Source organism: Mya arenaria, chromosome 8, assembly GCF_026914265.1.
Source record: "Mya arenaria isolate MELC-2E11 chromosome 8, ASM2691426v1".
NCBI lineage: Eukaryota > Metazoa > Mollusca > Bivalvia > Myida > Myidae > Mya > Mya arenaria.
Window position 1 is genome coordinate 51,003,195 of NC_069129.1, and position 9,286 is coordinate 51,012,480.

A 9,286-nucleotide genomic window follows, 5' to 3' on the forward strand; every position below is an offset into this window, starting at 1 on the left:
TAGTGGCACTGGGACTTTTTTTTACAAACAACGGTTACCTTTTTGAAAATTTGGAACATTTTGTAGCATTTTGCGTATGGTCCACACATGTAATGATTTTGATTTTAAATTGTTTGCGTGGAATAACAGTTATTGATGCGTATGATTATATTTTGTATTTCTGATTTGAATTCATTCGATTATGTTATACAAAACATATTTTTGATACTGTTTTTCGTAGACCATGTTTTGCCATAAAATGATATGATAACTTAAATAGCACCATTTTATCTTTAGTGGTTTTTCAACAAAAACACTTTTACTTGTGTGAGAATATATCTAGAAATTTATGGTGCGGTAATGCATATTAATAATACTACTTGTTAACCTTAGTGAACTAGTAGCTGACGCGGTGATTTCTCCTCATGAATAATATCATCCTGTTCCTAGTATAAATAATCAAACAGTTGTTTAGGATTCTGCTAAGACCATAAAGAGATTTTGCCAAATCAAATATCGCAAAAAAAACTGCGAGGTAATATTATAGGACAGGCAAATTTATGGCTTAGTTCTCATTTTGGAAGTATTTTTATACGCAGGCAAAATGTCGCATTTGGGGGTTGGGGGTATTGATATCTGGGCTAGGTCCTGAACGCTAGCCTCACTAAAAGATCACTATAAAGTAGAATTTCATTAGTTAACAAGCAAACATAAATCAAACAGGAAATTGCCTTTTTTACATAAAATACATTCAGCTTGCACAAGTTCGTATTCAAAATACAAAAAAATGTGAAAATGTAAATCTTAACCTATGGGCTTAAACCCAAGGACAAAAGTCAATACACATTTGGATGATGATGATGATGATGATGATGATGATGTACTTTTGATACAATTTACTCATTTTTATTATATTTAGCTGTTTAATGATGTTTTAAAGGGAAATTAATATAAAATATTAGCACATTACTTTTTATATGTTATATTTCAATGACTGTGTAAGAAGATTAAACGTGTTAAAATTAAAGGCAAACAATCAAAATTGATATGCGCCAACCAATATCTTAGGGACTAGACACCAGATGATACAATTGGAAGAAAAACAAAAACATTGTCAAAAACTTACATAAAAGTGAAATCCTTATGTACAACGCATTGCATCTTACTCACTGATGTATCACATCGCCTACGACACATCTATCTTTCGGAGTTTTTGCACATTTTTCCATTTCGAAACTTACTTTGGTTGTCTACCACGTAAAACCAGTAAGTTTAATAATAGCGTTGGTATATTTATTTGAACTTTCACATGTTAAATATACAATATGGCTTCCCGGAAGAACGGACACTGATGCGAAACAACATAGAAAGAAATCTGTCATCAACATCGGTGATGCAAATGATCACTGGAGGCTTTTGAAAGAGGCTAACTCTGGTGAAAATGACAGCGAGTTGCTAAACGCTTATTGACAGTTTAGTGTGTGTAGCGATCACATGACTTGCATCATCATGTTAATGCATACTTTGATAAGATTTAGCTTTTGCGTTTTATCTTTATTTAGGATTAATGGGATAAGAGTGAGGTTTGTGCACTTAAACTGGTTTAACCTCCCCCCCCCCAGTAAATTTACATTTAACTGACCGTTCTAAGGCGGTACCTAACAATCCTTGATAAACATACCTAGTTTTTTTTATATATAGTAAGTATGCACTGTGCTGTTTGTGGAGTTTTGTGCTGTTTTTTCCATGTGTCTTGTTTGTGATTTTATCTTTTATGTCTTTGGCGTTTACCCGGGGCCATTAAACTGGGTTTATGTTTAAACTTTTTGCTACTGAGCTTGTTTTTGTAGCTTTTCGCATAAATATTGCAAGCTGTCGAAAAAAAAACATTCCGCGGGTTTTTTAACTGGGAAACTATTACGCGCTATTTTTAAGCTTTGAAACAGCGACATCATTGTTGCGTTTATTCTTTTGATTATGTAAAATGATGTATTGTCGGCCTCATACTAACTCGCATTCACAATTCAAGGGGAAATTTTGAGGAAATACTGTATATTCTGATTTAGGGACCTTCTGGTGTCTAGTCCCTTTAATCAACATCATACCACGGACCTTATGGTTATAGGTCCGTGAACGTACGTTTGTTTGCGCTGATCAATGACAACCCGTTGGCTCGAACTCCCAGGGACCAGCGAAAACACTTCGAGCCTCGAAAAATTGGAGCCAAGCGGGATTTTTTACCTTCAGTATAAAGAAGTCGGTCCTTAAAATCCAGTTCGAGCCAACGACGAATTATAGCCAAGAGAGTTCGAGCCAACGGAGTGTATGTATTGTAACATGAATATGATATCTAACCTCAAGGATACACGTTCTTTGTGAAAAATAAACATAAATTACGCTCCGTTGAGGTTTTAACGGACTGTTAATGTGACGTAGCGTTATATTTAACAGAGGTTTGAGCAACCGGCCCCTGCAATTCATTGCAGATATGTTTTCTGTACAAACGATTTACGTGTCTATACAAAAAAATCTGTAAATGAGCTGCAAACTAAATTCGCAAATTTGTGTCATGTAAAAACGTAAGTTATTTAAAACTCTTTGTACATTAGTGTTTTAAAAGGCTGTCAATTTTTATATTTCCTGTAAAAGGTACTCGCTCATATGTTGCTGTTTAATTGTTGCAAATCATTAGGAGTGTTAAGAACTAAGATACCAAAAACCTGGAATCCACATTCATTTCCGATCAGTAACGGCTCTATTGTTTCGTTATAGGTTGATTGGCATGGTCACATTATGTTATCACTACAATTTTAAAAGGTCAAGATATCCAGCATGTTTGTAATAGTCCTGGTGGCCTAGGGTTAGAGTTTAATCTTTGTACGGGTCAAAACCATGGCTTCGAAGCAAACGTAGAGCGTATCAATCGCCATCTGTGTTATAATTTACTTCACATGGCTCCGATGACCATCGATGCCATTTGTTGTCACCGAAATACTTGACAATGCATTTGATTACATCGTGGTCGGTGCCGGATCAGCTGGTGCTTTCATTGCATCGAGGCTGTCGAAGGACGTCGGTTCCCGCGTTCTTCTGTTGGAAGCTGAAGGAGACTACAAAACTAACGCCTCATACCACGTTCCTATCCAAATATTCGACCTTCAGAAAACCAGAAAACTCAATTACATCCTCTGCATAACATTTTTTCTACAACATTGCTTTTATATATTTACAACAATAATTTTTATGCTGCACATGAATCTGAGAAAAGAAAGGTAAACTAGATGTTCACTGAAAACTGATACTTCAACTCATGCATTTAGTGACATATAAATTTCTACTGTCTACTATATAAGAAAATAAAATATGGACAATCAGAAAACCTTTTTTCAGCTTACAGTCACACTGACCTTGACCTTTGACCCACTGACCTCAAAATCAATAGGGTTCATCTGCTGGTCATGACCAATAAGCCTACCTAGTATGAGGTCCCTGGGTCAAAGCGTTCTCAAGTTATTGATCGGAAACCGTTTTTCATGTTAAGGTCACACTGACCTTGACCTTTGACCTCAAAATCAATAGGGTTCATCTGCTGGTCATGACCAATACACCTACCAAGTATGAGGTTCCTGGGTCAAAGCGTTCTCAAGTTATTGATCGGAAACCGTTTTTCATGTAAAGGTCACACTGACCTTGACCTTTGACCCACTGACCTCAAAATCAATAGGGTTCATCTGCTGGTCATGACCAATAAGCCTACCTAGTATGAGGTCCCTGGGTCAAAGCGTTCTCAAGTTATTGATCGGAAACCGTTTTTCATGTTAAGGTCACACTGACCTTGACCTTTGACCCACTGACCTCAAAATCAATAGGGTTCATCTGCTGGTCATGACCAATACACCTACCAAGTATGAGGTTCCTGGGTCAAAGCGTTCTCAAGTTATTGATCGGAAACCGTTTTTCATGTAAAGGTCACACTGACCTTGACCTTTGACCCACTGACCTCAAAATCAATAGGGTTCATCTGCTGGTGATGACCAATACACATACCAAGTATGAGGTCCCTCGGTCAAAGCGTTCTCAAGTTATTGATCGGAAACCATTTGGTATTCCGACCGACCGACCGACCGACCGACCGACAGACAGACCGACCGACCGACCGACCGACATGTGCAAAACAATATACCCCACTTTTTTCAAAAGGGGGCATAATAATTAATACATGTATGAACCGAACTGTAGCCGTGCGTGTGTAATAAATCTGGCTAATCCGTTTATCATGTCATTAACGAGGGACAGGCGCTCATCTCTGACACACGTTTGGAGTTGCCTTCTATTCCCCTCTTATTCACGAGTCACAAACGAAAACCGGAAGCTTGACTGTGAACATATGAACAAAGTATGAAGACTATTTATGCAAAACGGTCGACATGGCAAAAATAAAATAGAGAATTATGTTTAGCATGACCCCGCCGTGATCTATATGTCATGAGATATTGTTGAAACTATTCAAAATCATGGTGCGGGAATGAATAATAAAAAGAAAACTACTACAATACTGAATAGGGAATTTGCCAAATCAAATATCGTCGGAAGGGGGTCAGGATGTCTAGGCTAGAAACTGTACGCTGGCTGAAAGACCACAATGGAGTAGATTTTCATTAATTGTCAAGGAAACATAACTCTTATCAGAAATGACTTTTTTCACAAATAAGACATTTAGCCTGCACAATTCTATACCATAATTCAAACAATAATGCAAATGTACATCCATAAAAAACAATTGGCTTAAAACCGAATACTGTCGTTAAAAAGTCTATACACAATGGCTGAATAAAGCATTACCGCAATCCTTTTCTTGGTTCTTTCACAAAAAATAGTCAGTTAGACGACTTAGGTAACTTGATTAAATGTGACGTTGCCTTGCACAAAAAATGCAAAATTCAATCAGAAGCCGTTAGAAACGCATACGAGGACCCTCTCCTCCCTGCTTCCGCATAAAATGTTTGGCGCTTGGGAGAGTGACATTCAAAAGGAACCATCCACATACCACCACCTACTCTATTAACATTTCAGATGAAAACCTAAGAAAAGGTTAAACTTGGTATTAGTTTTAGCTAAACGGGTCATGTCTGGCGTCATGCTCCCTTTGGCCACCCACACCTCACTATCCATACTCGTTCATTCTTCAGATGCAGCTACGTGACACAATGTGCTGAAAGGGTTAGCCGACGCTCGCCCCGCGGAATTGAAAGATAAAAAAAGCGTTGAACGCGTTAAATATTTCATGTTTAACAACATGAGTGTTGCGTTTATTATTTTAACCATTTAAAATGACGTATCATGGGCCTCATACTAGCTTACATTGACAAGTCTAGGTGCTTTTGAGGAAATACTATATTTGCCAATTTTGGGACCATCTGGTGTCTTGTCCCTTTAATCTACATCATACGTTTGTATTCATGCGTTGATGAATGATATCGTTACATGTATTATAACTTGGTAGCGATATTTAACCTCAAGGATAAATCTTTGATTGTGAAAAATAAAACAAAAGAAATTCATTGCGAGATATATATTGTGTACAGATGATTAACGAGTATCTACAAAAAATCATAATAGAAGCTGCACACTATATTTGGTAAGGTTTATGTGGGTTGCTTGCTAAATTTTGCATTATGTAAAAAGCATAAGTTATTTAAAACTCTTTGTACATTGGTGTTTTTAAGAAGCTGTCGAGTATCATTTTTTCTGTTTAAGATATTCGCTCATGTCAGTTTTTCTAAAACTTTTTGTATGACGACCTAAATGTGGCAAATCATTAAGAGTAATACAAAGACCTCTGCGCAACCTCTCTTAAATAGGTTGAATAATCATTTGATTGTCGCGTCTGACCTTGGAACATTTCTTTTTACATAACATCATATCAATTTCATGAAACTCTGTTTGACATATATAGGATCATACTATTTACACAAATAACTAGTGCTATGGTTAGAGTTTAATGGTTGTATGTTTCAGAAGCATGGAGTCGCTGCAAACATTGAGCATATTAATCGCCATCTGTGCTATAATTTACTTCACGTGGCTCCGAGGGCCATCGATGCCATCTGTTGTCACCGAAACACTTGACGAATACGATTTCATCGTGGTCGGTGCCTGATCAGCTGGTGCTGTCATTGCATCGAGGCTGTCGGATGACGTCGGTTCCCGCGTTCTTTTGTTGGAGGCTGGAGGAGACTACACAACCAACGCCTCATACCACGTTCCAATCCAATTCTTCAACCTTCAGAAAACCAGTGCAGACTGGGAGTACTATACCGTGCCTCAAAAATATTCCCACCAAGGAATGATAGCGGAACGTTCATACTGGCCACGTGGAAGACTTCTTGGAGGTTCTAGCACTATTAACGCAATGCAGTACACGCGGGGAAGCCGCCATGATTACGATGAATGAGAAGATATGGGTTGCAACGGATGGAGTTACGAAGATGTTCTACCATATTTCTTAAAATCTGAGGACATATTGACGTTCTAAAATAATCAAAATATCACAATACAGGAGGCAACATTGGTGTCAGTACGGGTGGGGTCACCCCGATTGCCGACGTGTATCTGAAAGCGGGACAAGAAATGGGATACAAGCTTAACGACTACAACGGGGAAATACACTAGGGATGGAGCCCAATGCAGCTTACAATTCGCAAAGGAGTGCGCAGCAGCACGTCTCTTGAGTTCCTTGGGAGGACAAAGGGACGTCCAAATCTTCATGTTGGCATTCACAGTCTTGTGACAAAAATAGCATTTAAAAACAAGCGTGCTTCAGGCGTTTATGCAATTAGGAATGGGAGGAAATATTTCTTCAAAGCAAATAAAGAAGTCATTGTATCTGCAGGAGCGGTGAATTCTCCACAGCTGCTTATGCTTTCGGGCATAGGGCCAAGGAAACATCTAGAGGATCTTAATATCAAAGTAGAGGCAGATCTTCCAGTTGGCGAAAACCTCCAAGACCACAAGATGATCCATATGATGATTCACCTATTACAGAAGATATCGGTATTACATTTAATAAAATGAACAGTTGGGTCACTGATCTCCGATACAAAATGTTTGCCACAGGAATAAACTCTATAGCTGAAGTGGACGCAACCGCTTTCTTCTGTACTTGTACTAAACAAAAGGATTGTGCCGCAGATTGTTTTTAATGGAAAAATACGAAATAACTGCTAAACTTAAATACATTGTAAACTATGTGATACTTCAGTTAGTAAGTTTCAATGCATTGTACCCATCGATGCCAAGTTAATATCAGTTTTCGACAATTTTCTTTTTTTCACTATTTTGTCAAACGGAGTACAGCCCCTTTAAGGGATAGAAAAAAGATATGATAATACAAATATAACATGTAAAAGGTACCTGATATAGTGTTTATCATGCCATACACTTAAAACATGCTTTTGCAACAGATACAAACATTTACATGTATGTACAAATATTTTATATAAAAGTCTAATGCTTTTAAGTTTCATTTCTTTTCTTGTTGTATTTTTGTATTTCTCAGGTCATCAGATATGACTTTAAAGCCATCCCTTATTCAAGAGGCTTCAGGTATTAATTAGGGATGCAAACGAATGGCAAAAGTGATATTCGAATATTCGGTAATTCTTTCGATCGAATATTCGAATATTCGAACACCAAAATGAACCTTTAAGAATTGTAGTAAACTATTATTATTCACTAAAGTAATAGTGGGGGCCCTGTTACCCTTCCTGGTCGTATTCGGTACACGCGACGGACCCTTATTGTTCCACAAATTAGCCTCTGAATTTCCCATTTACAAAATATATCCCAAGAAAAAGCAATATATCTTTAACAAAAAAAACACCTCTGCGTTCATTTTTGTAAAAAATGCAAAATAAGATCAGGGAATTGCGTTTGTCCCGGTTAAATGACGATATGCGCCAACGTGGGACTTGCAGCCTCGTTCTGGGATTGATGTTTACGAAATATATTTATAGAAAACGACACCATGTCTAAACGTCGCTTTTGTCTTAGGTATTGTACAACAATACAGGACATATATCCTTAAACGTTAAACCATACACTTTCAGTTAATTTTTGTACGCAAGAGCGTTATATTGAAAACATGGAAACAGTAACTAGCACATGTCCTTCGTATCATCAAGGCGATTTGAGCAATATCGCCAAGCTTGATTAGCAGTGAAGACAAAACATTGGTATAAAGGCCGATCTCTTAAACCCTTAATTGGCATGGTCATTTAAATGTACCCAAAATAATTGGAATGTGTTTTATGTCACTTGTCTAACAGCCAGTAAATGCAAAATTACGGGGACTGTTTATAGGTCCCGGCGATATATCCGATATGACGCGTGTATAGTGTCATCAAGTTCACACCTATGGCATTAGGGGTCGTTGTAAAAACAAGACAGACGAAGATGACAGTTGTAGGCAAAAAGTGTATTAATTTATTATTTCAACAAAAACATCGAATATTCGAATACCTATTTTGACATTCGAATACCAAACGTTCGATCGAATATTCGAATATTCGAATATTCGTTTGCATCCCTAGTATTAATGAATACCAGCAAACCTGTTTTAGTTACGTGTTGTCCTTTTCACGTATGCGTACTAACACGATCAGTTCAGAACTATCATCCGTCAATCCCCGGTACAAATACGATAATACATTAACTACATGTTTAGGGCAATCTTTTGACAAGGTACCTTGGTTTCATATTATTTATCATATAAGAGTTGAAATTAATTTGCTTCTCATGTCCTTTCATTTATCATTTAAGACTTAAAATATATCGTTACATGTTTATAGTTTATGGGTTGTCAAAATCGCATGTCCTTAACATGATAAACATAACATTGATACTTAATTGAATAGTTCACTCTTGTATTTTAACTTTCACCTTCACTTTACTTTTCCACAAGTGACTATTGGACAGAAGAAGTCTCACAGAAGAGCCAAAAGTGCTTACATTTCGATCGGCTGAAGAAATATATAAAGCTTAGATAAACTAGCTGTAATTGCGAAATAGATACAAAATACTGCTTTTTATGGGGATACCAAAACATTCTGTTAAAAAACAAACCCTTAATTCTTCTTGTGTTTATGTTCGTATGATCAAGTGAACAAATCTTTATTTTGGTGGGATTTGTTTATATTAATGATGAGAATTATTTACATAATGGATGTAGTCAAACAAAGTTCTGCAGTTGCAATGCAGTTAACTGTTTAATCGTCATATTTGTGATTATAATCAATTTTAAAATTAA

The 9,286-nt window shown here is 37.0% G+C and overlaps 1 pseudogene; it reads left to right on the forward strand.

Annotated features, from left to right (window-relative positions):
- The first annotated feature begins 5,506 nt into the window (after positions 1–5,506).
- On the forward strand, positions 5,507–7,181 carry LOC128244334 (glucose dehydrogenase [FAD, quinone]-like; annotated as a pseudogene).
- Positions 7,182–9,286: the final 2,105 nt, after the last annotated feature.